Raw genomic sequence first — 5,293 nt, 5'->3', positions numbered from 1 at the left:
TTTTACCTTCACTGATGTAGAAGACAGACTAAATTAATTATACACAATACATTTTTTTTAAAAAGCATGATGAAAGGAATATACTGTAGTATTAGTCAGTATTAGTATTTTGCTGGCTTAGCTAACTCGGTATGTTAATATTAGCATAATAAATATGCACATTGGCAACTGCAAATAAAAACTTATGATTAAAGATGCTGATCAGTGTCTAAAACCCTACAGACATCCTGTCAGCAGGATACATACAAAACCATAAGGCTCCGCAAATTATGCTGTGCAGCACGTAGCCTGGAAGGCAAAACTCAGAGCAAAAGAAGTCTACTACATCTTTCAGAGCTCAAGACCACCGTGAGGATTTAGCTTCATTTAAGTTTGTAGAAGATGCGGCGTGTTGCACTCATGGTGTTGGGGCCAGCTGTGCTTGGTGCACAATGATCGTGAGGTGTGAGCCTTGCTGCTATGTGGTGAGTGGTTTTGTTTTGTGACAGCTTCTGTTCTCACAGTCACAGCTGTCAGCCACATGCAGACATCAGTCTACGTTTCCCCTCCTGCTGCCTCCCAGTATGTGGCCACACTATAGAGACACAGGACGTCTGCTTTCTATTCTAACGGTGGCTGAAGGTAATAAAAGGGACCAGATATTTTCTCTACCTGTACGAGACACTGACTGAAGGCAACCACAACAGATGGATGCCAGGTTGTGTCTGGTAGGACTTTATATCATAATCATGGGAGGAAACAGCCATTTTGTAGTTAATCGATTAATAAATGAATCATTTATCATCAAGTATGTTCAATTATCTTTACGTATTATCTGTTACACACTGGAAATACACAGAAACCTTGAACACAACGTTCACTTAATCAACCTTTTAATGCCAGCTTTCACTGATAAATCTGATCAATTAAAGGATTCAATGTAATTCAATCGTCACAGGAAAAAGCAAAGCAGCTTATTTTAGATTAACTAAACCAGCTCGAGAAGAACCACTCTTTGTTTGTCCCCAACTACACCTACAACCAGAACACTGGAAATTACTTAACCTTATTAAAAATAAACCTACAAACCGACTGCCTTAAAACACACACACCCCTAAACTGGAATTGTACATGTAATTCAATTCTAATTTAGTTTGCTCAACTAAAAATGAAACAGTGTACAGTACTTGAAAAGTTACTTGAGGCATAGTCAGAACTCAGTATTACCATTCAAACAACAAAATCATTTCCCATTATTCATACTTTGTACAATATCCCAAACACCGCTTATTTAAGTCAGACACACTAATGTAACATTTTCAGAAACTTTGTACGTCTGAGTTGTCTGTTTTACTGCCTTAACAAAAAAGTAATAGTTACATGTAACATTAATTTCAACGTCAGTTATACACAACTTTACGTTTGTCACAACTTCAGTGCTTTGTTAGTTTGGTCCGCACCTGCCCCCCCCCACTCCCCCCTCCCCAAATAAAGCAATGTTATGAACATGCATTACTAGTGAAAGAACCCTATGGTATATCACAATACTAGGATTACATACAAAGATAAAAATTCTAAAATCGCTAGATACCTCCTCTCTCCTCAGTCTCTTCTCTGCTGTAATAGCACTTCTTTTCTCTATTAGCTGTAGTTATTCAGTGCTCGATTTATTCTAGCATAGTGCAAAATGTACTTCATACTGTACATTAACATGAAATATATTTAAACAAGAAGTTACATCATCCAGTTTAAAGGGCAGCTTAAGGCCCAGTTATTGCAGGTTTGTGGGCCAGTTTGTAAACCATCGATTAGACTGTGGTGCAGAGTAAAAGATTGGAGAAGGGATTGTTTTTAAGCAGTCTATAAATGCTTTGGTTACCATTGCTCAGTCTGTAGAACTTCATGTTCACTTCTCTGGGTTTGTTTCTAAAAGCCTTGACCCAATGAACCAAGCTACAGGTGTGAGACAGCCTCAGCATAACGCGCAAGCTTACATCATCATGTCTGTCCTGATCTGACACTGTTCCACACTGACAAACCGCTGCAGCCAATAGGACACTTAAGGGATAATTATTTTAAAAATGGATATTGAATCATTGGGTTGACACTGCATCAAGGTCTCTGATGATGCAGCACTGTGTCGTCTTAATGAAAACCATGGTGCATCAGCTGCTGCTGAGTATTTCTCAGATCTACTGAGCCGTGTCTAATTAGTCCTAATTAAATGCACACATTTACAGGGAAAAGCCAATGGAAGCATATTTATGAGATGCTGCAAGTCAAATTTATTACTCTGGCACCAACTCTATTTTCTGGATTTCCATAAATGTATATGCAAGTCCTTTTTCAGCAGAGGTGTATCACAGTAACATTAAAATACTTTTAGTTTGTCTGTTCTGTCACCAGCTCTACCAAACTGCAGCAGCACACAGTTGGACAGAGAAATCAGTCCGTCTGTCTGATGAGCTGCGTGGTCTGGGTCGACAGGGGCCAGATTTCAAAATTTGCAGGTGACAAAGTGGTTCCACTGGAAGCTCGGCCGACTGCAGGAGACCTGAGCAGCGATGCCCGAGTGTTGTGATGCTCTGCCCTGTGCTAAGTGCTGATGTCAAGAGGACAAATTTGTTTCCAGACTGCTCATTTCTATCCGCCCAGGCAGCAGACTATCCACAGAGAGGAGTCAGAGCTGGAGAGGCTGCAGGAGAAAAGGTTTCACACAGGGGGTCTTTCATCCAGCCTCCACAGATGTTTGACTACAGCGGCTCTCGAGGTAGTTAATGAGAACAGAGTGTGAGTCAGGTGGTACTGAACTTCCTGAGAATCATAGCCACTAATGGGCTAACATGAATTAATGGTGGTAAACCAGCAGAAGTATATCTTCTTCTGCAGCTCTATGAACCTTTTGGTCATCGTTCAGCTCAGCGTTTTGGTTTTAAAAACACATTAGCGCCCTGGTGGTGGAGACCAAACTAGTGCTGGAGTGTGAACACATTCATTTATAAATACCTGACGTTTAAACCCAGCTTCCTAAATATTTGTCTCTGGAAGAGTGATGGCAACCATGAGAACTGTTGCCCAGCTTGGCAACAGCAAAAGGCGAAACAACAGCCGAGCCAAAGATAGGAGCAGGCTCAGAACCTAGTGAGGCACGGGGGGCCTGGATACCGGAACAAGATCAGAGTCAGAACCAGACCCGCCCAGGAGCCGAGGTGGCTGTGTCGACCCACCCGGAAGCAGGATCAGGACCAGGAGAAGTGTTGGTCAAAAGGAAGGCAGGTGCCAGAGCAGGATCAGAGTCAGTAGAGGAGTTGGCCAACTCAGGACCCAAAGCACTCTCATGGCTGATGACTAAAGCAGGGGCGAGTACAGGCAGGTTGTCGGTGGACTCAGGGACCGAAACCCGAACCGGTGAAACATTGTCCAACTCCAAACTAGGGAGACGGTTCTGGACAGGAGGGGGTTGTGCTCCACTAACCTCCCTCTTGAAAGCGCTCAACCTCGCCAATTAGGTGGGCATCCCAGGCAGGTTCAACACCCAGGATCTGGAGCTGACCATTTCCTCCAACTGGTGTGCTGCAGAACAGCGGGCCTTGGGATCTATAGAGGTCACGAATTGTCTCTTGGAGTTTGACAAGCAGCCGGTGGATTACAGGGCATTGCCTTGTTTATTAAAGTCCGGCACAGGTTTAACTGGTGAGTCAGTTCTTGGGGTGGGATTGGACAGAGGTTCCTGGCTGGGAGGAGGCTGTGGTTTGCAAAAGAAGGTCTACAAAAGAATGATCGCGTCTCCCCCCCCCCACACACCTCAGGGTCTAATATTTGGCCCGCTCCTAATATCACGTCTTAGTGAGAGTGAGTAAACCAATAAACAGGTTTATTTAAGGGAAAAACTCAAGAACCAAACATAAAATCGCTTGTAAGAGGATGATATGAAAAACACACGGCAGGTAACAAAAACACTGAACAAGAATATGAAACATAAACTACAAAACTAAAACGCACACTAGGATAAATGACTAAGGAAGCAAAAACAGAAACAGACCAAACATAGACTACAAACAATGATACACCATAAACCTAAATGAACACTTAGGAAACGACTAGAGAAACAGAAGGAAAAAAAACACACCAAACCTGAGACCAACGTTGCAGGGAAACAGAGTCCAAGCCACAGGCGTCAGAATTCCACGGATAATGACACACGTCAGATAAATCTCGAGTTCAGTGTGTAGTTAGGGAGTGAAAAGAGGATCTGGAGGGAAGTGAACTGTGGGGAAAGCTGGATCTGAATAGCGAGGGGAACAGGTGCAAACAATAATGAGTGATAAGGACTGGGACAGGAAGGTGGAGAAAAGGCTACAAAATAAAAGTCCAAGGCAGGAAGTTGAACTGGGGGCCAGATCGTGACACACAGGAAGTCATTCCTTCCTGTGGCCATCAATCTTTATAACTCCTCCCTCTGAGATCAGATGATTAAATTATAACTTTATATTTATTTATTGTATTCTTTCTATATTTCTATGTTATGTTCTTATGCACAATTTCCTACTCCAGCATGGAGCATCTGGGGCCAAAGCAATTTAACCTCAGGGATTGATAAAGTATTTCTGATTCAGATCCAGATGTTAGGTTAACTGGAGACTCTAAATTGCCTTTATGTGACTTGTCCAGGGTGGATCCTGCTATTCATCCAAATAGAAATAGAATAGAAATTCCTGCATTTATACTGAAAAACTAAAAAACAGTAGCGCAGTGTTATTGTGTTTGTTACCTTTTGGTAAAGCCACCTCCTTTCAGTAATGACAATGTTTCTAGGGGACACTAGATTTGTAAATGCCAAGTCAGTGTAATTACCATTAAAGTGATGGAGACAGAGCTACGTGTGTGTGTGTGTGTGTGTGTGTGTGTGATAATTAAATTGTTATGTTAGCTGTTCAAACGGTTGCTTTCAGAAAACTTGGTCGTCCACAATTTATGCCAGTCTGTTAAAATGCTCCTTCTCTCAGTGTGTGTGTGTTTGTGTGTGAGAAAGAGACACTTGCACAAATAGCAACTGTGTGTGCACCATCACAGGTAACCAAGGAAACAGGGAATGATGGGGGAGACACGGGGAGATGGGGGGGGACTGCAGTTCCTCCTGTTGTACCGTTCGTCCATGAGCAGAGAGAAAAAGAAGAAATCTTCTCCTCACAGGCAGCATCACTTTCTAACTCCAGCTGGGCGTCTTTGTCTCCTTCTTCTTGTCTGAACTAAAGTCCCTGATGAGCTTCTCCTGTTAAATTCCCTATGTTCATCTCCCTGTTTAGTCTTTTTA

The sequence above is a fragment of the Channa argus genome, chromosome 18, assembly GCF_033026475.1.
Source record: "Channa argus isolate prfri chromosome 18, Channa argus male v1.0, whole genome shotgun sequence".
Classification (NCBI taxonomy): Eukaryota; Metazoa; Chordata; class Actinopteri; order Anabantiformes; family Channidae; genus Channa; species Channa argus.
The sequence above is the reverse complement of the archived record's forward strand: the minus strand, read 5'-3'. Positions refer to the sequence as shown.